This window comes from Plecotus auritus, assembly GCF_963455305.1.
Source record: "Plecotus auritus genome assembly, chromosome: 2".
NCBI lineage: Eukaryota > Metazoa > Chordata > Mammalia > Chiroptera > Vespertilionidae > Plecotus > Plecotus auritus.
The window spans coordinates 105,720,360-105,746,643 of NC_137771.1; the positions used below are offsets into that span (position 1 = coordinate 105,720,360).

General features: G+C 50.6%; 1 protein-coding gene across 6 annotated transcripts in view; it reads right to left on the reverse strand.

The window, feature by feature from the left end:
- IQSEC1 (IQ motif and Sec7 domain ArfGEF 1) overlaps positions 1 to 26,284 on the reverse strand; it is a 438,538-nt gene that overhangs the window by 224,090 nt on the left and 188,164 nt on the right. The gene's annotated exons all lie outside the window — the stretch shown is intronic.

Here is a 26,284-nt window from a genome sequence, read left to right on the forward strand (position 1 = left end):
GCACAGAGCTCACCTCTTCGGGAGGCACTTCCTGAGCACCCTCACTGAAATGCCGGCCCCTCCCCAGGAGCCCATTTATTTCATCCAGAGCATTGTAAATCATCCTGGTTAGTTGTGTTTTTTGTTTTTTTTTTTTCAACATCTCTCTTCCCCCCAAAGAATGTTGTTAGGTCCACAAGGGCAGAGTTACAACCTGTCTTGGACATCACAGCATCCCCCAGTATGCTGATGGGCCCTGGCATGCAGTAGATGTTCTAAATTGAATGCAGTAATGGTTGTACAACTCAATGAATATACAAAAATTGCACATTTTTAAAAAATCACATTTTTTAGTTATGTGTTACTAGAGGCCTGGTGCATGAAATTTGTGCACAGGAGTGGGGGGTGCGGTATCCCTCAGCCCAGCCTGCACCCTCTCCAACCTGGGGCATCCCTTTCACAGTCCAGGACTGCTGGCTCCCAACCGCTTGCCTGCCTGCCTGCCTGATTGCCCCTAACCACTTTTGCCTGCCAGCCTGATCGACGCCTAACTGCTCCCCTGCTGGCCGATTACCCCTAACTGCTCTCCTCTGCCAGCCTCGTCCCCCCCCAACTGCCCTCCCCTGTTTGCCCGGTCACCCCTAACTGCCCTCCTCTACCAGCCTGATCACCCGCAACTGCCCTCCCTTGCAGGCCTGGTCCCTCCCAACTGCCCTCCTCTGCTGGCCTGATCGCCCACAACTGCCCTCCCCTGCTGGCCATCTTGTGGTGGACATCTTTGACCACATAGGGGTGGCCATCTTGTGTGTTGGAGTGATGGTCAATTTGCATATTACCTCTTTATTATAAAGGATAGTTTTTGGAATTTGAGCTCAAGGTCCAGTTCCACAGTGAGTCCCACTGCTCAGCACATCCCCCTTTGTGTCCATATCTGCCTCCCTTGAGGGCTGTGAGCCCCTGCAGTGTGTGCCTATGAGGTCTGGAAGGTGACAATGCCACAGGCTTCTTGCAGGGGTAGGTCTTGGCACAGACCACAGGCCCACTATATCTGCTCTTCACCACAGCCTGGCATGCCTTCACTCAACACGAAGTTACTGGGCACCTGTGTGTGCCATGTACTCTGAAGGGCATGAGGGGGACACATTAAGGGACCTCATATCCTGTGATTAGTATGGGCTGGGTGGAAATCTCCAATTTGGACCTCTGGGCCCAAGAGACCTCTATCCCTCAAGTCTTGACCAGAAACACTGGAGTGCAGAAAGGCTAAGACTTGACACTGGTGTCCGCAGGCACACGGCTGCCTTGACCAAGATCCTCAGTGGCAGGAGCAGCGTGTTGGGACCTCACTGTCTGTCCCCTGCTCGTGGCTCAGATTCCTATCTTCTGATGATTCATTCCATGCTTCATTCCTATTGCCTTTCTCCAAACTGGTTTTGGTATGAGATTTAGTTGAGGGAGGCATAGTGGGGCAATGATCCTGCAGTGGGAGAAAAATTGAGAGTTTTCCTGGTTGAGGGTGTGACCCTGGTTGAGGGTGTGACCTTGGGGCAAGGAGGACCACTGCTTACCTGACCCCAGCCAGGGGTCAAAAGTGAGTTTTAAAAATGAGCTTTGAATATTTGGTTTCAGGGGCTGGTGAAGGCTAACTCGATGCAGTTATTTTTCATATTTACTTTTGATGCAGTTATTTTTATAGTTCATTTGCAGGACTCAAAGAAAAAATGTACAAGGTTTATAATGAAAAGTTTGGTCCTCACCTCTACTCCTGCTGTCTCAGCTTTGTGGCTCCCATCCATAAAGGCAACCAGTTATACTTTTTTTTTGTAATATTCTTGTATAGGAATGGGTTTTTGTTTTAAAAAGCAAGCAAATATGGGGAAAAGAATCTGAATAGACAGTTCTCCAAAGAAAATATACAGATGGCAAATGAGCACATGAAGAGATGTTCAGTATCACTTGCCATTAGGGAAATGCAAATCCAACTACAGTTAGATACCACTTACACCCACTAGCAGGGCTAGAATCAAAACTAGACAGCAACAGTGCTGATGAGGATGTGGGGCAAAAGGAATACTCATGCATAGCTGATGGGATATGAAAGGCACAGATACTTTGCAAAGCAGTGTGCCATGTGACCCAGCAATTCCACTCTGAAATCTATGCCCAGGAGAACTGGAAACATACACCCACACAAAAACCTGTACATGAATGTTCACAACAGCATTACTGATAATGGTCAAAAAGTGAAAAAGACCCACATGTCCATGAACTGCTGACCAGATAAATAAAATGCACCATATACTACAATCATATCTAATAAAAGAGTAATATGCAAATTAACCATCACTCTGCTACACCCACAAGCCACACCCACAAGCCAATCAGGAGCAAGTATGCAAATTAACCCAGCCAAGATGGCTGCGGCCACAGAGCCAGCAGGAGGCTTGGGTTTCCCCGGCAATGGAGGAAGCCAAGCTTTCTGCCACACTCTGGTCGACCCAGGCCTCCACTCAAGGCTACAAAGTTTCAATTATAGAAGATAAATAAATCTCAACAAAAATGGCGGCAGCCATGGAGCTGGAGAGAGCAGGAGGCTTAGGTTGCCCCTGGCGATAAAGGAAGCCAAGCTCCAGCAGCCCTGGCCTGCCTTGGCCTTTGCTACAAAGTTTCAATTACAGAAGATAGATGGCTGCGGCCACAGAGCCAGCCTGCAAACCACCACAGGCCCCTTGCCCAGGCCGCCCCACGCCCCAAGGGAACCCCCACCTTGATCCGGGACACCCTTCAGGGCAAACCAGCCAGCCCACACCCATGTACCAGGCCTCTATCCTATCTAATAAAAGAATAATATGCTAATTGACCATCACTCCAAAACACAAGATGGCTGCCCCCATGTGGACACAAGATGGCCACCACAAGATGGCCAGCAGGGGAGGGCAGTTGGGAGGGACCAGGCCTGCAAGGGAGGGCAGTTGGGGGCAATCAGGCCTGCAGGGGAGGGCAGTTAGGGGTGACCAGGCTGGCAGAGGAGGGAAGTTGGGGGCAACCAGGCCTGAAGGGGAGAGCAGTTGGGGGGGACCAGGCCTGCAGGGGAGGACAGTTAGAGGCAAACAGGCTGGCAGGGGAGCAGTTAGGCATCAATCAGGCTGGCAGGGGAGTGGTTAGGGGGTGATCAGGCTGGCAGGCAGAAGCGGTTAGGGGCAATCAGGAAGGCAGGCAGGCGAGCAGTTGGGAGCCAGTAGTCCTGGATTGTGAGAGGGATGTCTAACTGCCCATTTAGGTCCGATCCTACTTGTAGAGGTCCAAGATTGGAGAGGGTGCAGGCTGGGCTGAGGGACACCCCCCCCCGCCCCCCGTGCAAGAATTTCATACACTGGGCCTCTAGTGGAATATAATTTGGCTGTAAAAAGAAATGAAGTACTGGTAGATGCTACAACATGGATGAGCCTTAGACACATTATGTTGTGAAAGAATCCAGTCACAATTGAGCACATACTATAAGATTCAGTTTATGGGTAGCATCCAGGAGAGGAAAATCCACAGAGGTAGAAAATAGAGTTGTGGTTACCAAGGACTGGGGAAAAGTGGGGCTGGGGGTGATTGCTAGTGGATATGGGTTTCTGTTTGGGTGTCAATATACTAAAAACCATTAAACTGTATACCCCAATTGTTCAAAATCCATGTTTCATGAATTATGTCTCCAGCTGTTAAAAAGTATGCAAGTATATAGTACTAAAGGACCGGTGCATGAATTCATGCATGGGTGGGGTCTGGCTGCCCACCCTGATGGAGGCTGATCGGGGCTGGGCTGGCAGGGGCGGGGTGAGAGGGTCCATGGGCAGTTCTCTGGCCAGTCCTGCCCCAGATGGGGGGGGGTGATCGGGGGCTGGGCCGGCTGGGGGAGGGGCTGCGGGAGGTTGGGGGGGCCGATCGGAGCCCCCATAGGCCAGTTGGTTGCCACAGTGTGCATCATAGAGACCGGTCATTCAGTCATTCTGGTCGTTCCGGTCACTTGGCTTTTATATATATAGATGTTCTCCTGGGTTTTTACCTGGCTGCCCTTCTCATCATTGAGGTCTCATCTCAGACAGGCTGCTCCTGCCCACAGTCCCCACCATTCTCTACCCCTCACTCTAAAGCTGTTACCTTCAAAGCACTTATCACTCCCTGAAAGCATCTTTCTTGTTTGCTGATTGTCTGTCTTCCTTATTGAAGTGTAGACTCAATGAGGGCATGGGATTCAGTCTGTTTTATTTACCAATGTAGTCTCAAGGATCAGAGCTATGCCTGAGAAATAGTAGGTCCTCAAAAAATATTTGATGGGGGGGATAAGGACATATTTGTAATACCTTAATCAATAAAGGAAAAAATATATTTGATGAACGAACAAAGGAATGAATGAATCTGCTTACGTGGCAGATGAAGTCGCTGGGCTTTCTTTTCACATAATCAGTCCTCTTCCTCTCCCATCAGCCCTGCCCACTTCCCTCCGCCCCCTCCTTTCCACTCCGGCTGTCTGTTCTCCTTAGGGCTGGGATCGCAGGAAGCACTGGAAGCCCATGCTCCTCGCTGTGCTGCAGCCTTACTCCTTCACTTGGCCCTCCATTCACACCTGGCCACTTCCCAAGACCAGGCCCACTTTCATCCTCCTTTTAGCTTCGGGGAAACCAAGAGGTATCGTGGCAGAGACAGGCAGATTGAGGTCTGCAGGGATTTTCCTGAGAAAGCTACATCCTCTATGGGGGGCTTGACTGTTCATTCTTCTCACCAGGTCTCTTTGGTCAGGGCTTCCCATATAGAAGACTGACAGGCATAAGGCAGCTTGGGTGAGCTAGGATGGGCAGAGACTAGAGCAGGGGTCGGCAAACCATGGCTCGCGAGCCACATGCAGCTCTTTGGCCCCTTGAGTGTGGCTCTTCCACAAAATACCACGTGCGGGCTCAGGCCGAAAACCGACTTCTGCGCATGGGCCACGAAGTTTCAATCGCACTGTACGTGTGCGCCCGCACGTGGTATTTTGTGGAAGAGCCACACTCAAGGGGCCAAAGAGCTGCACGTGGCTCGCGAGCTGCGGTTTGCCGACCACTGGACTAGAGGAACTGGAACAACCCAGCCTGCAGCAGGGCAGCCGTGTGTGTGTGTGTGTGTGTGTGTGTGTGTGTGTGTGTGTGTGTGTGTGTGTAGGGGTGTGGGTGTCAGTGCCCCAGACCCTACAGGCAGTCCTGAGACCCAGAAGGCAGAGCTGAGACCAGGAGGAAGCCAAATGCAACTCCTTCTGGGCCAAGCTGATCTGTGCTGTTGAAACATATCGCCTCAAAAAAAAGTGAGCTCCTTCTCCCTAGGACTAAGCAACAAGGATCTATCAGGGGCAAAAGAAGACCTTGGGCGGCCCTGAGGACCTTGGCTCCCTGGATGTTCTCTTGAAGTTCTCAATTCTGGAGTTGGTCCCGCCAAATGTCATCAGATGTAATACTCAGAAATGCCTGCAGAGGGAAGTGCTTGGTTGCTACAAAGTCCTGAAAAGTTGCCGGAAAAACCCCAAACCTCTGGTTTCCAAGGAGCTCCAGAGAGGCCCAATGGACCTGACTCCAACACTCAGGCCTTATTCCCTGGCTACAGTGCTCTGTCCCAGTCTTTGTCTATGACAACCCAAATTCCTTCTGTTCCTTAATGTTCCTAAAAGCCACTGGCGCCTGTTTGCCCCCAGCCCCACTCATGAGTAGAACACAATCTGCCAACACTGTCTTCAGGCCCTGCACACTCTGCCCCAGCCCTCCTCTTTTGGCTCCCCTCCCAACACTTGGCCCCTCTCCCTCAGCTCCACCCATGCTATGCTTTTACCTTACAGATGGTGAATTTCAAGCCCCAGGACCTTTGCACTTGTTCCCTCTACTCAGAACACCCTTCCCAACCCCAGAGCTGACTCCTTCCACCACTGAGTACACTCAGAGGCCCTCCCCGAGCACCCAGGCAGTGTCCTCCCAGTCACCAGGTCTTGTTGCTGGATCAAATCCTTTTGCTAGTATGACAGTACCCGGGATTATTTTACCCCACCCAGGTCCCAGTCACCCCTCCATGACCCACCCAGGTCCCAGTCACCCCTCCATGACGCACCCAGGTCCCGGTCACCCTTCTGGGACCCATCCAGGTCCTGGTCACCCCTCCATGACCCACCCAGGTCCCAGTCACCCCTCCGTGACTCACCCAGGTCCCGGTCACCCCTTCGTGACCCACCACTCAGGTCCCGGTCACCCCTCCGGGACCCACCCAGGTCCCAGTAACCCCTTCGTGACCCACTCAGGTCCCAGTCACCCCTACATGACCCATCCAGGCCCTAATCCCTACTGTGTTCCCCAGCAGCCTCACTCGGAGCTCAGGGAAGTGTGCTGCATCTGTTTAGCAGCTACATCTCACATGAGGACACTTAACTCAGCATTTATCGATTTCCACCCGTCTCTTTTTCCCACGCAGTCAGAAGCCTGTCTCCCATGTCCCAGGACAGGCCAGGTCCATGCCCATCCTGTGCTTGGGGAGGCTCCACCTCAGGTTTCACCCTCGGGCCCCATGTTCTGAGGGACCCCACTGGGCCCCCCAAATCTCCAAAGGTAAGCTTCCAAAGGAAGAGCAATGTCTCAGAATGGGGACTGCCACTGTGTGCCCTGGGGGAATGGCTTCACCCTCACCTCAGGCCCCTCATGTGCTACACAGACACAGGGCAGTGCCAGCTCTGCTCTGAGGTTCACCAGCAGAGGAGCAACTGGTCCACTGATAGGGGTTGAGGGCAAGTTGTGGCAGCCTCTTCCTTCTCCTCAGGCCCATAGTAGAGATGAAGAAGCTGAGGACAGAGACGTTAGGGGCCCACCCATGGCCACACTGCTGGACAGGGGCACAGGGACAAAATCCAGGCGGACTGACTCCAGCAACCACAAGGCCCCAGGCCTTCTCTTACTGTATCCACTAAGCTGTGTGACCGGGGTAGAGCACACAGCCTCTCTGAGCCTCTGCTGGAAATTCAGGGAGGGTGGGAGAGCTGAGCTCAGTCATTAGCTCCCCAGGTGGGGGATGCATTTAGATAGTACATGAACACATTCAGTGACACAAAATCACACTTTGGGAAGCATTTGGGCCTGGCACACAGCAGGGGCTTGGAAGGGGTGCTGTTTTATGTTAGCTTGAGCGGGACTAGGGCCAGGCCTTTCCCTCTGAACACCCTCACTTCTCTCCACCTTGCTCTTGACTTACTATAGTTCAATAAAGATGCTCCACAAGTAGATGAACCAGAGGCTGCCTCTGTCCCTGTCCCTGGGGAACCCAGGCACTCCCGCCTTCCCAGCCGATGTGGCACCACCCTTCCTGAAGCCCCTCATGGTCCCTATATGTGGTTTCCAACCACAACCAGAAGCATCAAAGGGAAATTTGTGAGAATGGGACCCTCTTGGGCTCATTCCAGAGCTACTGAACCAGAACCCTGACCAGCCCTCATGGTGTTAGTTAACAGACTTCTCCGCATATCACTGCTGCCCCAGTGGGGAGACGCCACCTCCGGGAGGCAGGAGCACAGGCTTTTGTGTGACCAGAGCAATAGATATTTTAGAAATGTGTTTCCCACTCAAGGCACATCAGGCGCCTTCTTAGAGGCTGAGCCCACTTCTGGCTCAGTGATAATTGTTGACAAGCCCATCCCTCCCCAGCCATCTGGGGCTTTTGCTGCCACTCCAGGGCTCTGGGAAGGAGACACTGAGGATGCAATCACCAGCCTTTTAGGAATTGGTGCTTATGAACAGATTCTTGCTGAGGATGCTAGGCAAGCCTTTTGAGACTGGCAATTTTCAGGGCACTCCACATGTGGCAGGACAATGGGGCTCTGATTGGCAGGAGAGCCAGCGGGAGTGGGGGGGGGCAGAGGGGGAGAAGATAGCAGCTGTTGCTTCAGAGCAGGAAAAGGTAGGAGTACAAGGGACCACATGGGAAAATCTGGGGGACCCTGCAGCAAATGGAGAAGGGTGGGGCAGGTCTCATTGTATAGTTCCAAATAAAAGCACTGAGCTTGCTGCACAGGAGAGCAGCCTACGCAAGGCCTAAAGGACTGGAGTGAGATGGAAGAAGGAGGCTGGAAGATTCCACTGAGAACTGTCATCCATTCATGCACTTGTTCACTCATTCATGCGCACATGCAGCATTAACCCCTTTGGAAGGCATCATGATGAAACGGCAAGACCTCTTAGGGGCATACAGACTTCAAGGTTTAAATTCTGCCTCCTGCACATAGTTGGCTCCCTCTGCCTCAGTGTCTGACTCTGTGAAATGGTCTTTGTATAAGGCAAAGAAAGAATCCTATGGGTAAGAATGCCCAGCACCAACCCTGGCCTTAGTAGGTGCTTACTGAATGTGGGCTCAGCTTTTCTGTCCCCTCTTCTCCTTCTCAGGCATTCTGATATCTACTGAGTACCAGGAACTGACCTAGCCAGTGGGAGACAGACATAGAAAAGACCCCCAGGCCAGGCCCTGGCTCTTGCTGAGGTCACAGTTTTGGAAGCAGGGTGTTGTGAGGGTCTGGCCTCTAAGTGGTTGTAGGGCAGAGCTATGTGTTGTGAGGGCTACTAATTCATTTATTCACTCTTTCTTTTACTTACTCATCCAACAAAATTATATCACTGCATACCGGTCTGCATAAGGCACAGTCCCTTCCCACAGGGATTCAGAGTCTAGCAAGAATAAAGTATTTTTGGCACACAGAAGGCAAGAAGCTGACTCAGCATTGAGAAAGCACTACCAAGGAGTTGCTATGTGTAGTGGGTTTTGAAGGATACATAGGAGTTTCCTGGAGGGAGAAGATAAGTGAGGAAAGCACACTCCCAGAGATGAAACAACATAAGTAAAGGCAGAGCAGTCTCCTGGTGCTTGGAAAAATCTGTCCTGGGAAAAGGCTAACTCACTTGGCTATCGACCCAGAATACTGTGTTCATGTCCCACGGGATTATAACCCACCCCACCAATGTTTTGACATTATTTCTGTAAATGCTGACTTTGACTAATGTGTAGCTTGTAGATAAACAGCATCTATACTAATAAAAGCCTAGGTGGTCCTCGTGCCCTCGCATGACACCCTCACGTCATCACAAGATGGCCAACACAAGATGGCCGACAGGGGAGAGCAGTTGTGGGTGATCAGGCCTGCAGGGGAAGGCAGTTGGAGGCGATCAGGCCGGTAGGGGAGGGCAGTTGGGGGTGATCAGGCTAACAGGGGAGGGCAGTTGGGGGCCATCAGGCTGGCAGGGGAGGGCAGTTGGGGGTAATCGGGCTGGCAGCGGAGGGCAGTTGGGGGCCATCAGGCTGACAGAGGAGGGCAGTTGGGGGCCATCAGGCTGACAGAGGAGGGCAGTTGGGGGCCATCGGGCCAGCAGGGGAGCAGTTAGGCCAGCCATGGGCAAACTACGGCCCGCGGGCTGGATCCAGCCCGTTCGGCTGTTCTATCCGGCCCGCGGAGCCGAAAGAGCGGAGGGTTCTCTTGCTCTCCCCTCCGCTCCTTTACTTTGAATTTATATTAGTTCACACAAACACTCCATCCATGCTTTTGTTCCGGCCCTCTGGTCCAGTTTAAGAATCCATTGTGGCCCTCGAGTCAAAAAGTTTGCTCACCCCTGAGTTAGGCATCAATCAGGCCAGCGGGGGAGTGGTTAGGGGGCGATCAGGCTGGCAGGCAGGTGAGTGGTTAGGAGCCAGCAGTCCCGGATTGTGAGAGGGATGTCTGACTGCCGGTTTAGGTCCTGTGGGATTGGGCCTAAACCGGCAGTCGGACATCCCAAGGGGTCCCAGATTCGAGAGGGTGCAGGCCGGGCTGAGGGACACCCCCCATCCTGTGCATAAATTTCATGCACTCGGCCTCTAGTGTTTACATAAGAATCCTAGGAACTAACTTCAGAAATGGCAGACTCCAACCTTCAGTCATCCCAGCTCTAGGAGAATTGCTGACCTTCAACTATTCGAGCCAGGATGATGTAGAACCAGGATGATGAAGACCAAGATGACGCACACCAGACCATCACTTGACTAGTTTCAGGTCCTTATTGGAATGGACTGCACTGGTATGCCCATGGATAACTTTTCAACCCCCTTCCCTTGATGTCTTTGTTCTGCTTTCCCTCTTCCTCCCTATAAAAAACCCTGACTGCACTGAGATGCTAAGATGGCTTTGGACAAGAGTCCCCCATCTTCTTGAAATGCTGGCACTTGAATATACCTCTTTCCTTTTCCACCAGCACCTGTCTCGTGAGTTTGGCTTTTGTGGTGGCAGGCAGCTGAACCATGGTTCTAGTTTCAGTACAGAAGCAACCTCAGCTGCCTGCCAGGACTAGTTTTGGGCTTCCAGATCATTGGGAAGATATCATTTACTGAGCACCTACTCATTGGGTAAGGTACCCTCCCAGGCTTTTGCATACATGGCCTTCCTTCATCTTTGCAAACCTTTGAGAGGGGTCTGATTTTCTTCTGCCTCAGCAGGAAACTGAGGCTCAGAGAAGAAAGGTGACTTGCCCGCCCAACACCATTGTTGGGAGGAGAGCTGGGATTGGAATCCTGACTGACATAACTCTGAAATAATGCCCCTTCCCTGCCCCACATTCAGACATGGTGCCAATGCCCTTGGTCACCAAGTCCTCTGTGTGGAATCTAGACTCTACCTTGTTGCCCATTATGCCCACCCCAGGTCCTGCTCCTACCCCTGGTGTTTTCAGCTGCTGCCACACCCATGGGCTGGTGTAAATTTGTCCAGATTTCACACCACTGTCCTGCTATAGCCTCACTCTTGCCCTCTGTGAAATGGGGCCCATCCCCCATTCAGCTCTACATTCCTGGCATCCTCCACCCCACTTTCTGCACCCATATCTACAAAACCGTGATAAGCCATCTCTGGGCCTTTAAGGCCCTTTAATTTCTCCAGCCATGCTTTTCTCTATATTTTAATAAGCTGCTTGCAAAATTGTTGATTGATGAGTAAAAGAATGAGGAGGATGTGGGGCTTGACATTTTTTTTCTTGGAATCACTTCTGGCTGTGCATTCAACTTTAAATTAATTAATAACATAAGGCCCAACATTAATTATCAGCCATTTGCCACCCAGGCAGGCTAGACCCACACCCTATTTGCAGCCCTTTTCTCCATGGCATCCTAGGAGATTCCCATTTGCCCCACACAGGCACAAAGGCCCTGGCCGGCCTTAGCCCCCAGTGTCCCAAGCACTGTGGGGCTTTCTGGAGGCCAAGACGAAGTATCCCAAGTGCCGCCAACATATGCCACTACAAGGTGGCTCATGGCCTCACCTGACTTTAGGCTGGGCCTAAATAAGATCTGGGGATCCCTGGAAGACCCCAGAATTTCTCCATTCATTCAACAAACACTGATTAAGCAACTATTATGTGCAGCATCTTTCTGAGCACTGAGGAAATAGCAGAGAATAAGACAAGGTCCCTGACTTTTAGGGGAGACTGATAACAGAACAAGAAGTGCAGGAATGTTAGAGGGACTTAAGGTCTCTGAAGAAAAACTGATAAGAGAGAATGGCAAGAATTATCCACTTAAATAGGGGCAAGGACAACCTTGCTGAGGAGGGGAGTGAGGGAAGGAGACACAGAGGCATCTGGGGAAGTATGTGGCAGAGGGAGCAGCAGTGCAAAGGCCCTGAGGTAGGGGGAAATAACACTTTGCAACATGAAAGACGTTTATCACAAAAGACCAGAGCATATGGATCCATTAATATGAATGCCCAGAAGAGGCAAGTCCATAGAGACAGGTAAATCCATAGTGATTGCCAGGATCTTGGGAGAGGGGGCTGCTGAGGACTGATTATTAACCAGTACAGGGTTTCTTTCGGGAATAATGAAAATATTCTGAGATTAGATAGCGGTGATGGTTGCACAAATCAGTGAATATATTAAATCCACTGAATTGTATACTTTAAAATACATGAACTTCATAGTATGTAAATTATCCCCTACTAGAGGCCCCGTGCACGAATTTCGTGCATGGGAGGGGGGTGTCCCTCAGCCCAGCCTGCACTCTCTCCAATCTGGGACCCCTCAAGGGATGTCTGACTGCCTGTTTAGACCGGGATTGGGCCTAAACAGGCAGTCAGACATTCCTCTCACAATCCAGGACTGCTGGATCCCAACTGTTCACCTGCCTGCCTTCCTGATTGCCCCTAACCGCTTCTGCCTGCCAGCCTGATCACCCCTAACCACTCCCCTGCCAGCCTGATTGATGCCTAACTGCTCCCCTGCCAGCCTGTTTTCCCCTAACTGCCCTCCCCTGCACGCCTGGTCCCCCCGCCAACTGCTCTCCCCTGCAAGCCTGGTTGCCCCCAACTGCCCCCTTCTGCCAGCCTGGTTGATCCTAACTGCCCCCCCTACTGGCCTGGTCACCTCTAACTGCCCTCCCCTGCAGGCCTGGTCCCCCCCAACTGCCCTCCCTTGCAGGCCTGGTCCCTCCCAACTGCCCTCCCCTGCTGGCCATCTTGTGGTGGCCATCTTGTGTCCACATGGGGGCAGGATCTTTGAACACATGGGGGCAGCCATCTTGTGTGTTGGAGTGATGGTCAATCTGCATATTACTCTTTTATTAGATAGGATAGAGGCCTGGTGCACGGGTGGGGGCCAGCTGGTTTGACCTGAAGGGTGTCCTGGATCAGGGTGGGGGTTCCCTTGGGGCATGGGGTGGCTTGGGTGAGGGGCCTGTGGTGGTTTGCAGGCTGGCCCCGATCCCCGGTGACCCAAGCAGAGGCCCTGGTATCTGGGGTTTATTTATCTTCTACAATTGAAACTTTGTAGCCTGGAGCGGAGCCAAGCCTTCTGCTTGCTCCGTGGCAGCAGCCATTTCTGCTGGGATTTATGTATCTTCTATAATTGAAACTTTGTAGCCTTAAGTGGAGGCTTGAGCCTGCCAGGGCTGCAGAAGCTTGGCTTCCTCCATCGCAGCAGGCAACCCTAGCCTCCTGCTCTTTCCAGCTCTGTGGCTGTAGTGATTTCTGTTTGGATTTATGAATCTTCTATCATTGAAACTTTGTAGACTTGAGTGGAGGCCTAGTCCGGCAAGGGCAGGTGGAAAGCTTGGCTTCCTCCATTGCCGGGGAAACCCAAGCCTCCCTCCTGCTCTCTGTGGCCGTAGCCATCTTGGTTGGGTTTATTTGCATATTCGCTCCTGATTGGCTGGTGGGCGTGGCTGGTGGGTGTGGCTGGTGGGTGTAGCGGAGTGTTGGTTAATTTGCATATTACTCTTTTATTAGATAGTATAATAATCCTATATAATAAAGAGGTAATATGCAAATTGACCATCATGCCTGCACAAGATGGCTGCCTATGACCAGGCCGGCAGGGGGGTTAGTGAGGGATGACCAAACAACTGAACAAGCAGGCTGTGTGGGGTGACCAGGGGGTTAGTGAGGGACGACCAAACAACTGAACAGCAGGCTGCATGGGGCGACCAGGCCAGCAGGGGGGGAAGTTGGAGGTGACCAGGCCAGTAGGGGGGGCAGTTAGGATCAACCAGGCTGGCAGAAGGGGGCAGTTGGGGGCAACCAGGCTGGCAGGGGGAGCAGTAAGAGGCAACCAGGTCGGCGGGGGGGGGGCATTAGGGGTGACTAAGCTAGCAAGGGGGGATGCAGTTGGGGGCAACAAGGTCGGCAGGGGGGCACTGAGGGATGACTAGGCCAGTGGAGGGGGCAGTTGGGGGCAACCAGGCTGGCAGGGGGGGCAGTTAGGGGCAACCAGGCTGGCAGGGAGGGGGCAGTTGGGGGCAATCAGGCCAGCATGCAGAGGTAGTGAGGGGCTACCAGGCCAGCAGCGGGGGCAGTTAGGGGTGACCAGGCAGGCAGGCAGGTGAGTGATTAGGAACCAGCAGTCCAGGATTCTGAGAGGGATGTCCGACTGCTGGTTTAGGCCTGATCCCTAGGACATCCCCCGAGGGGTTCCAGATTGGAGAGGGTGCAGGCTGGGCTGAGGGGACCCCTCCCCCCATGCACGAATTTCATGCATGGGCCTCTAGTATATATAGAGGTAATATGCAAATTAGCCAGGATGCCATAACAGTCATGACCAGCTCAGGAGGAGGCTACTTGCTCAGATGGGCCTGAAGCGGAGATGCAACACACAGGGGGGCTGGGCCTGGAGCGGAGACACAACACACAGGCGGGGCCCACCCTCACTGGGAGACAGCAAGCCAGCAGTCCCGCCTCTGCACATGAGCTGCAGAGGAAACACCTTTTCTTACAGCTCATTGGCTAAGCTCCCTGTACGCCACTCGCAGTGTTCTTGGTAACTTGGGTAATAAGAATCCAAGAAGGTGATCTAGGGTTTTTCCACCTCACTCCTGGAGGAAAAAACAAAGGTCTGCTGCTGGAGGGGCTAAGAAATGTCATATCCTGCCCTAGCCAGTTTGGCTCAGTGGATAGAGTCTTGGCCTGTGGAGGGTCCAGGTTCAATTCTGATCAAGGGCATATACCTAGGTTGCAGGCTCCTCCCTGGCCGGGGCCCAGGTCAGGGCTCATGCAGGAGGCAACCAATCGAAGTGTCCCTTTCACATTGATGTTTCTCTCTGTCTTTCCCTCTCTCTTCCACGCTTTCTAAAATTCAATGGAAAAATATCCTCAGGTGAGGAGAAAAAAAGAAAGAAATGTCATATCCTATGAAACAGACATCTTGAAAATGCCTAAAGAAAGTTGTCATTTTTTTGTGGTGAAGGGACTGGAGTCCGTGTTGATGAAAACACCTTGGTGGCTGCAGCGGCCGGCAGTGGCAGCAGCAGCGGGGTGATGGCGCCTTCCCCTGATCAGCTCGGTTGCCTCCCACAGAGGGAGGCCAGACTGCAGCTTAGGCCCGCTCACCATGGGGAGCGGGCCTAAGCCATCAGTAGGACATTCCCTGAGGGCTCCTGGACTATGAGAGGGGGCAGGCTGAGCTGAGGGACCCTGCCCCCAGTGCATGAATTTTGTGCATCGGGCCTCTAGTATATCAATAAAGCTGTTACAAAAGACCTATGTCATATACCAGATAGTGATTAGTGCCATGAAAGAAAAAGAATTGGAATAAGGGGATAGGGATGGGGTTCTGGAAGGATGTTCCCAAAGAGGGGACATTTGAGCAGAGACCTGAGAGGAACTTTGGGTCCAGGAGCAGAGTAATAGCTGGACTAGCCTTTCCCATGCCTACCATCTAAGCCACCACTCCCCACTCCTGCCGCTCTGGGAGGGCAGGCAGGAGTGGGGAAGTGGAGACCAGAGTTGGGCTTGTGGGCCATATCAGACTCCACTTGCAGATGCCATAATGTACTTGATGAGGTGTGAGAAGACAAAGTTTCAAGTGTGCAGGATTGCACTTTATGAGAATTTGACATTTTAAAAATAGGAAGAATTGCATCATCTCAAAGCTAGTGGGATAAATGGTATTTAGGCACAGAGGTCACTGCCATCCCCTGCTCAGAAAGAGCACAGGTGGTACTGTTCAGGGCTTACAGGTAGTAGTGATTCCCCACCTAGTGCCCACACATGCATCAGTCACCCTTAGGAGCTCCTGCTTAACTCATGTCCATAGCATAGCTCAGTATCCTAGGAAGCAAAAGTCAGTATTCATAACCAGGCTAAGGGAAATGGAGTTTACCAGATTACCCAGGGCTCCATCTCTGGGAAAATAGTCATCATTGTTTCACAAAGGTTTTCCCTGGGTCAGCTTCATATGCCAGGAAAATCCCCTCTACTTCAAAATGTTCACTGCTCATGCCCCACTTACCCCCTGTCCTGGCACAAGCAGCACCATCAATGAAGGGGGTGGTTGTATCCTAGCATTCCTGGTAGAGGACTTAGTATGTGCAAAGGCCCTCTACCAGGAATGAGGTGGCAATGTGCCTGGCATATTCCAGGAACAGCAAGGAGGCCAGAGAACCCCCTGTGCTGAAAAGCTGCAAGGAGAGCAGGTGTCTGGAAGAGCACATCAGAGAAGAGGAGCGGGGAGGGGGCAGGCAGGTGTGGTGGGGGTATCTGGATTTTATGCTAAGTGCAGTGAGAAGCTATTGGAGGGTTGGCAGCCAGTGACAGTGAGAGGATTGTAAAGACAGGAAAGGCAGTTAGGGAGAGGAATACATATGTGATGGGCAGGACATCTCCAAGCCACCAGATTGTTTACATGAATGTTACAAGATAAGAGGAAGAAAAAGAGGGGCCACCGGGTGATCTTTGAAACTGATACCACACAGGGAAAAGGGGGAAAGTGGCCAATTAGGAAAAGCACAGGGGACATAAAATGGGGAAGGATCCAATTAGAAGGTAGCATATATAGACAAAGAAGCTGCCAGCATTTATAAACCCTTAGACAAAGAGACTCAGGGGCTTTCCCATTTTGGGGACCCCTTCCTAGGGGGTTACCCATTTGGGAACCCCTCCCTACATGGGAGTTTGCATACACTTACAATAAATTTCCACACCTTTGCTTAAAATCCTTTGTCCATAAAATTTATTCTTCAAACTTCGTGAGACAAGAACCTGAAAAGTTCCAGCTTGCCTTTTGGGGTATCAACAGGATGTGGTTTGTGTTTTGAAAGTTCCTCCTGGCTGCTAAGAGGGTAAGAAGGAAACCAGGAGAGATGGGAGGCCCTGGGCTGTGGGTGATGAGGTGCCTGAGAAGCACTGACTCGAGCCTCTAGGTCAGGGTAGGAGGTGGAGGTGGGGTTACAGGCTGGTCATTAAATCTGGAGGCCTCTGACAATTTGTATTGTTTCTGAGATGAAGTCCAGAAATCAATAAACAGACTAACACTGGCCATCTTCCCCTCCAGATCCTAGAAAGGATTTTACAAGTAAGTGCTTTCAAAACCACTGCTTCCTGGGGAGGAAGCGGTGCAGACAGGCAGGAGCCCAGTCACCAGCCTGTGCTCAATAGACTCTCCCTGCACCTCCATGGCAGCCACTCACCACAGGCAGTGAGAACAACCACCTGCACACATTCCACAGCAGCCCAGCCTGGGACTGAAGTGTCTCACACAGCCCCTGGGTTCAGCCCTGCTTTGATCCTGTGGAGACACCAAGGAAATACAGCTCCACAAGATGGGGGGAAGGACTGCATTTGGAGCCTGATCTCCTAGCTGTGCAGGCTTGGGCCCATGGCTGCACTTCTCAATGCTTCCATTTGCTCAATGGCAAAGTAGGCACCAGGACATGTATGCCATAGGAGCTCTGTGAGGAGGAAATAAGCAGGTACATGTCAATGGTTCTTCACAGTAGGGCTGCTGTCCCTCCTGGGGTGCAGCAGGTTGGATTTTGGGGGCTATTTGCTGGTCACACTCATATCACCCTTCCAGGCCTTCGCACATGCAGCGCTTCCTGCCACTGTATATACACACTTCCTTGTTTGCTGCCTGTCTCACTGACTAAAATGTGAGCTCCAGGAGGGCCGGGATTTGGGGCAGTATATACACTTCTGTGTCCCCAGTGCTACAGCCCACCTATTATTGCATTTAACTCCACAACGCCAGGGTCAGGAGTCTTCAGATAAGGAAGCAGGTGTGAAGAGGTTTGCTACTCTGTCCAGCTTGCTCTTCTGCTCTGATCCTTCCACTGGGAGGCTGGAGGTCCCTCCATGACCCATCACCCTAGCCCACCCCAGACAGGTCAGCTCAGGAAGGGGCTGAATTGATTCCTGCTTTCCTGAACCAGAGCTGTCTTGTTTGCTCAGATACCACTGGCTTCACATTAGAAGATCAATACCTTCCACTGGTTTCCAATTTGAGTTTCCAGAAATTCACCTACCAGCCACCTTTTTAATTAACCCCTCTCCCACACACCTGAAGCACCAGGAGATCACCCTCACCCACTGGCCTCTCAGACCACAGACCAAGAGGCTCTAAGGGCCTTGGAGGAGCTGCGCGTGTGTTTAGAGTTGACCAATTGCAGCTTCCCTGTCACTGAAGGAGCTGACTCTGCCACCTGGATGCCCTCCACATCTGTCCCCTGCTTCTTTCCACAGCCCCAAGGAAAGGACTGGGTTTCCATCAAAGAGAGAAACAAGAGGATCAGAAAGGTCAAGGCCCCCCAGCTGACAAGAGCCAGGTTGAGTGTGCCCTTTGAAGCAGACAATTTGCAAAAACTCTCCAGGGGAGGGTTGGTCGGCAGGGGGAATGGGATGGGCCAGTAGCTGTTGCACCCAAGCAGGGAAAGGTAGGGGAGCATGGCCCTAGGAATATTCCACATTGCTGCTCACATGGTTACCCCTGTGGTGCCTACCACCTATCAAGGGCAGGAGCTTGTGACTGTCTCTATCACTGCTCTAACTTTGGTGCTCAGTAAATTGTTGCTAAATAAGCAGTAATAGTTGCCAATACTTAGAACACTCCCTTTGCACTGGGCATTGTTCTAACATCTTCACCAAATTGTCTTATTTAATTTCCACAGCAATCCCTTAGGTGGGCACTAGTGTCTTCACTTATAGGCAGGAAAACCAAGGCACAGAGAGGTCAAACAGCTAGTAAGTGGCAGAGCTGAGGTTCCAGCTCAGGCCATCTGACTGGAGCTCCACCCCACTCTCCCTTACCTGCTCTCCCTAACCTGTCAGCTCTGAAGGGCAGGGACTGGGTCCTATGCCTCATAGAACTTCTGTGACATACCATTCACAAAGCTATATTTGTTGAGAGAATAAATGAGAGGATTCTGCACTCCTTGTTTTCTTGGAAACACAGTCAAGTAGTCTTGGAGGCAAGTCTGGCATACTCCTGGCTGGGGATCAATGGGAGCAAGGGGGTGCATTCCATGGGGGACCCTGAAGTGACAAGCCTCCCAGTGAAGGCACACTTAGGGGCCATTACTAGGGGACCGCTAATCCCACCTCATCTGCCTCCTAACCAATCCCTTATATCTGGGCTCTCTGTAATTTGTAAAGTAGGTTCAGAGCCATGATTTCATGTTTGTTTGTTTGTTTGTTCGTTTGTTTACAGAAATTATACTTTATTATTATTTTTAAAATCTTTATTGTTGAAAGTATTACATATGCCCCCCCCCTTTTCTCCAATTGATCTCTTCTAGCCAATGAGTTTGTTTTTATGTGGAGTCTTAATGTTTCCAGTGAAGTAAGTAGATGATCACTTTTGACCCAGCATCTGGGCAGAGACCATTCTGTGTACACTGGAGGCCAGATCTTAGCCATCTGAGCTTCTAATTCTCTCTACTTCATCTTCTCCACTCATACCCTGAGCCTTGGCCCTGACTCTCACAGGACCACAGGCACAGGGTCCATCACACTCCCTCCTGTTCACCCCTCACTTTGGCTACCAGCCGATGCTAACCCAGACAACCAACTGGGTCCTCCTGGCCTTCAAACCTTCACAGTGCATCCACCACATGCAACAGGGCTGGGCTTATAGGCACCTGCCTGGTGGGAATGAGTGAGGGGGGTGGAGGGGCATGGGACACAACTCTGGGGGTGGGGAGGTCCAGCCCATGGTTGCCAGGAAGGAACCAATCCAGGCTACCAGGATTTCTAAGTCAAGAGAAGACAAATCCAGAGTTTTCCCTCAAAGCTTCTGATTTTCAAGTGTCAATAGATAATTACAGTATAAATGTAAAAACGTAATAATTTTAATCCATACTGTGCAGGCCAGAGGCAGTTTGTCAGATGCTAGTTTGTGAATTTTGCCCCACTCAGGGCAAACTCTGCTTGGCATTCAAAGCCTTTCATGCTCTGGCCCCTTTGGGCCCAGAGTTAACTTCTAGATGTGACAATGCTTTCTTGTCTCAGTCCTGCTCTCTTTACCCTGAATGATGCTGCCTTCTCCAGAAAGCCACACCTGTTTACCCCTGTCCCCGCCCTGGCAGAGTCCATACAACCAATGCTCCTGCACATCAGAGTCTCCTGCCAAGGCCTCAGCAACCCCCGGGGCAGAGCCTGGTCTGGAGCCCAGGGTCCTGGCCATATGCCCCAGATTCCATCTGCTATCTTTGAGGAGGATCAGCACATAAGATGCTACTTGGGGACAATCATTCCCTTCCCCCCTGTATCCCCACCTCCACTTGCAAGGGACAGAGAAAATGAAGGCAAGAAACTTCATGAGTATCCTGAATCCCTTACAAAACTTGCTCAAGTTGGCATAAATATCACCCAGTTACCCAAAACTAACCTCCCCCCCCCCCCCAACAGAAATACATTATCCTACCTGCCATTTTGCTTCTTCCCCCTTGCCCTCTGAGTCCATTTATCAATTCCCCAGTTTCAGCAGGGCATGGGGCTGCCCAGTGAAGTATGGCCACGTGACTCTATTCTGAGAAAGGCGATGTGTTTAGATTCTTTGTCACAGCTCCTCTCTCCTCCCCTTGGGGAGGTAGAAGTCAGTCCCCACCCCTAGGAAATGGTGAAGACCAGATGGAGGGGACTGGGTCCTGGAGCATCGGTGGAGCTGCTAGCACTCCTGTGAAATCTTAATGGAGAGAAATGAACATCCATCAACTGCCTGGAACACATACGTCATTTCTACCTGGGTAGGCGCAACCAGACTCCAATAGTGATTCACACTGCCTTCACCCCACCAGGCTCCCATAGACAACACTCCCCTGTGACCCCGAATGAATCCCACTGCCCTCACTCCACTGTCACACCCTATGGCTCCCACTCTGAATATTCCACTGTGACCTCCGATAACTCCTGCTGCCCTACCTCACTTTGACCCCCAGGGCTCCCACTGCCCACACTCCACTGTGACTTCCCTTCCACCCTCTAGGGGTTCCCACTACCCTCACTCTACTGTGACCTCTGATAACTCCCACTGCCCTATTCCACTTTGACCATCCAAGGCTCCTACTGACCTCACTCCATGATGACTCTCAAAGACTCCCACTGCACTGCTCCACTTTGACACGCCCCTTCCCCCACAGAGCTTCCACTGCCCACACTCAACTATGTCCCTTGATGATTCCCACTGCTCTTACTCCTCTGTGACCTCTGGTAGCTCCCACTGCCCTCACTCTACCATGACCCCTGATGATACCAACTGCCTTACTCCATTTTGACCCCCAAGGCTCCTACTGACCTCACTTCACTGTGACCCACCCAGGGCTCCTGTAGCCCATATTCCACTGTGACCCCCATGAGTCCCAATCCCCTACTTCACTTTGACCTCTGAGGGATCCTACTGACCTCACTCCACAATGACCTACTCCACTTTGAACCCCCAGGGCTCTTACTGATCTCATTCCATTGTGACCCCCAGAGCTCCCCATTGCCTTCACTCCACTGTGACCCCCACCCCCCCAGGGCTCCCACTGCCCACACTTCACTGTGCCCACTCATGGCTTCCACTGTTACACCTCACTGTGACCCTTCCCAGGGCTCTCACTGCCAACACTCTTGTGACTTTCTGCCTTCAGGTCTGCCTCCTCTATCCCCCATTCCTATGCTGGTCCTTCATTCACAGTATCTGCTACCTCCCATTTTATTCCAGAACCCAGCATTTGGCCTGGGATAGGATTTTAGGTAGTGTACTTTTTTGAGTGCTTACTATATGTCAGGTATGGATTTTAGCTCTTTATCTCATTTATTCCTGAGAAAAATCCCATGAAATTATACAGATGAGGAAACAGGCCAAGTAACTTTCCCCAAATTGCACAGTAGTAGGAAGCAGAGTGGTGATTCAAACCTTAACCACTCCATAGCACTGGGAAGCACTGCTTCTGGATAGTGAATGGGCAATCCATGATGGTCTGGATGAGTGAATGTTGGAATGGATGACTGACCAGGGAAGAATATGCTCACCTTTTGCCTCCTGTAGACCATGGGACTTACCATTTTCTATGCCCATGGGTTAGAATAAGGCTGAACCCTTGGTATATACTCAAATAATGTTTATAAAATGAACATCTGAACAAACATCCTGTGGATAACCATGTTTGGAAGTTAGGATATCCTGGAGTTCACAACCTTAAAATCTAAGCATACATCTCCCCTCCCCCAAAATATATTATTTCAAGTCTGCTTGAGAAGAGACACCAAATTCCAACTCCATGGCCCATTAAAGTTAATCAGCGATGAGGAGTTAACAGGAATGGTAAAAGACTCAGTGGTTTTATAGAAATGTTTAAATGTTAATGACATACCAACCCAAAGAAACAATGAACATGTGAAACACAGAGCTGGCTGACCCCTGGCCATTCTTGTTGCTTGAACCTTTCTTTGATGTAGAGAAAGTATGGGTTCATCTCTGGTGACCACCAGGGACAGAGACCTGGGGTCTTTCATGCATTCCTTGCAGGTGTCTAAGACTAATAGTATCTGGCCCAGAGATCATCCAGGACCCTGAAGAAAGACCAAGGCAGAATTGGTCTGAGCAGTGGCTAGAAAAAAATTAAACTGTTTCCCACTTCTAACCTTGTGGTCCAGACTCTGTAGAAATCATTCTAAGTTAAGGCAGTCAGTCACCAACGTGACTGCCATCTCTGTGGCTGCTACAATAAATTGAGTGCCTGTATGGCCAGTGTGGTTAGATGTTTCCCATGTATTTAATCTTTACAGTAACCAATTCAGGTAGGCACTGTCATGTCCATTTTATGCATGAAAAAACTAAACTGAAGTTCAGAGAGGTTAAATCACTTGCCAAACATCAGATAGCTGGTGACATATATCACAAGATTAGGACCAAGACTTGTTCCAACATCCACATTCTAAGAGGAAGCTTTGTTTAGCACCAAGATAAAACCCAGAATACAGCAGCTGATATAATATCTGCTTGTGTCATGGTGGTCTATGTTATCAGTTAGCATTGTTTTGCCATTCATGGTCTATGATCCTGCTGCTGACCTCCTCAGCTCCCAGAACCCTGGGTCACTGGGTCTGAGATTCCAGGTAAGCCTCAGTGGGCACAGACATGATGCTGGAATCCTTACCTCCCTGCCATCTGGCCTCAGAACCTAGGTGGTAAGATGTATAAAGGACCCACACCTCCCCATGGTGTGCACCAGGTTGGCCTGCCATGGACCTGAGCTGAGCTCCCTAATCCCACACCCAGTGGGTACTGGAGGACCAACCCTTCATGCTGCCACTAATATCTTAGGGCCTTTTAAATCTAAAAGTACAGAAAAGTACAAAAGAAACAAAGGTCACCCATAATCCCACCGCCTAGAATGAGCCACTAGGCCTTTTTGTGAATTTTCTCCCAGTCATTTTTTTTCTTTAGGTATTTGATTTTACATATGATGTCCTGCTGGAGTTTTTAGTTTGATTTCTACTTTATTTAGTGACTTATTTTGTGAGTATCCTTCCACCTCATTCTTTTGTTGTTGTTAATCCTTACCCGAGGATATTTTTTTCCATTGATTTTTAGAGAGTGGAAGGGAGAAAGGGAGAGAGAGAGAGAGAGATATGAGAGAGACACATAGATTGTTTGCCTCCACATGCTCCCCAACTGGGGCCAGGGATCAAACCTACAACTCAGGTATGTGTCCTTAAATGGGAATCAAACCCTTCAGTGCATAGGCTGATGCTCTAACACTGAGCTATTCCAGCCAGGGCCTTCCATATCATTAAAATAAACTCTTATCTTCATACTAGATGCCCAGAGCACAAAATTCGTGCACTGGTAGGGTCCCTAGCAGCTGTCAGCTGCCGGCTGGGTACTCCCTTCCTTCCTCTGGCCAGCCCCGCCCCCTGGTCAAACTCTTAGACAACTCCCAGTCTAGGGGACAATTTGCATACTACACTTTTATTAACTATAATACTAAAAGCATAATATGCTAATTAGACCAGATGTCCTTCTGGATGAAGCCAGGGCTGCAAGGAAAGCCCGGGTCCTGGGTGCCTGCCGGTGGCTGGAGGGAAGTCTGGGTCCCAGGTGCCTGCTGGTGGCCAAAGGGAAGCCTGGGTCCTGGGTGCTGGAGGGAAGCCTGGGTCCTGGATGCCAGAAGGAAGCTGGTGCTGTCAGCCGGGGTAAGGAAGGCCTACTCTTGCACAAATTTAGTGCATTGGGCCTCTAGTATAGGATATGTAGCTGTAATATCAATTGCTAAACAAAACCTCTATTTTTAGATATGAATGTTATAGCTAATATTTTGTGATCATAAAAGCAACTTGGTGAGGCATTTCCTTGTTTTTGTCTATGAGAAGTTCCTTCAGAAGTGTTCTAAGAAACAGAGTCAAATCGCAGACATTTTTGGGACCCTCAATATAAATGACCTCACTGTCTTCCAGTCTGCTATGAGTATGTTCTTTCTGTTTTTTCACCCACTCATACCCATCCCCTCTTGCAAAAATTTCCTTTTTGAGGGAATTACCTCACTCCCATTGTGAGTCCATCTTGGTGTGAATCTCACTCGCTAGCTCAGGTGTCTAACTTTTCTCTTTGAGTCTGGAATCTTGAGCAGAAGGGCTCGAAGGTGGATAACCCACCAGAGACATCTTTGCATGAGCTCATTTGTACTTCAGGTCTTAGCACAGACAAAGCTTGAAAGTGATTCAAATGGGGCAAGTTGCAAAAAGATAAGCACAATCTGATAAAATTTGTATACATCTCAGAAATAGAACAGAAGCCTATGGACCACACAATCCCTCTGCTGGGGATGGGCTGGGGGAACCTGCAGGTTATGCTTCCTATGTCAGGAAACATCGTAATGGTAAATGTGAGGAACAGTGGACAGAATATGGGGAGGGAGGGTGTGGCTTCCTCCAAGTTCATGTGTCACATGGCCAATATGTTCTTTTGGGGATCTGACCTTGGATATAGACCTATGGACAGGAAGGACACATCCAGCACCTGGGCAGTGGATGGGGTACAGGCAAGGTCTACCAAGATCCTCCCATGTACGGGGGTGGGAGGAGAGAGATGCCATGGCCAATGCACACACATATGCAAGGGACTGTCCACCTGGGAGGGCCAGGGGAAGTTTTGAACAGAAGCTGCTTCTCCCTCTATCCTTCCCTCCCTCCTATTACCCCTTTAAGCCAAAATATAGCCACCAGCTAATCTGGATGGTAGTTGTGTGAATGTACAGGGCTCTCTATCCATACTGCTGGGTTCAAATTCAGACTGTCACTCCTAGGTAACTGCTCTGTGCATTAGTTGTAACTGCCTCAAGGGGTCATTCTGAGTTTAAAGAAGTTTTTATTTATTAAGTGCATAGAATGGCTCTGAGCACACAGGAAGTGTTATGTAAGTGTAAGTTAGTACCTCTATTTTTCCTAGGTTTGAAATGTAGTCAGCCCTCTGTATGCTGAGTTTTGCATCTGTAAATTCAACTAACTGCAGGTCAAAGTATTTTTTTAAGTCCCAAAAAGGAAAACTTGAATTTGACATGCCCTGGGCACTACACTGAATCACAGGAAAGAAGTAATGTGTAGGTGCACCTGCCAGAGCCTATGTCAATTATAGGTCATATGCAAGTCTACCATTTTATGTAAGGGACTTGAGCATCTACAGATTTGGTACCTGGTTTGGTGGTGGGGGCTGGAACCAATCTCCCCAGATATGGAGGGTCCACTGTGCTTTATAATATGAAAAACTCATACAATTGGAGCTGATTCCAGCAAGATGTCTCAATAAGCCTGGTCACTGGTTCCTGCTCCTAGCCCCCTAACCCCCACCATACCCTGACCTTGTGAGCATGCCCCCCTGCCCTGACCCCATATCTAATTCTCTGTCTTGACTTTAGCCAAAGTCAGTTTCTGTCTTTTAAACACAAAATCCTTGCCTGATACCTGGGTCACAGGCACTTTCTAGGGTACTAAGCATCTGAGAGAGACACAGAGCCAGCTCTATCCCAGCCTCCAATGCCTTCTAGAGTTTGCACTCTGCACTTACTGCCCTGGGTTTGGAGATTTACACTGGGTGGGGCTGGATACCAATTAAGGGGATGATGCAAATGAACCCTATCGTAAAGAGCTTACCAGGGAAGAGGAGAGTCCAGGAAGCAGGTAAGAAACAAAAGGGGAAAACAGCAGTTTGGGTCACCACCACATACACCACCCTGGACTTCTCAGAGAGGCAAAAGCCAGTGGGACCCCAAGCACCTGCAGCTGACACCTGTGGGACCAGCTCTATGGGGGAAGGAAGTGCAGCTCTGAACAGGATCAATAAGGTGTGAGACTCAAGGCAGACCCAGCCTCTGGGCTAGGAAGTCCCCAACCACTGGACAGCTGGCACTGCGACATTGGGGTTGAACCTCACTGGCAGCAAGTCGGAGGGGAGATCCCTCCCACAAATGGGACATCAACAGTCAAGTACCAATTACAATAGGAGAATGGACACAAAGAGAATTCCTAGAGTATCCAGCTCAGATGAACAAAGAGACTGAACCACTG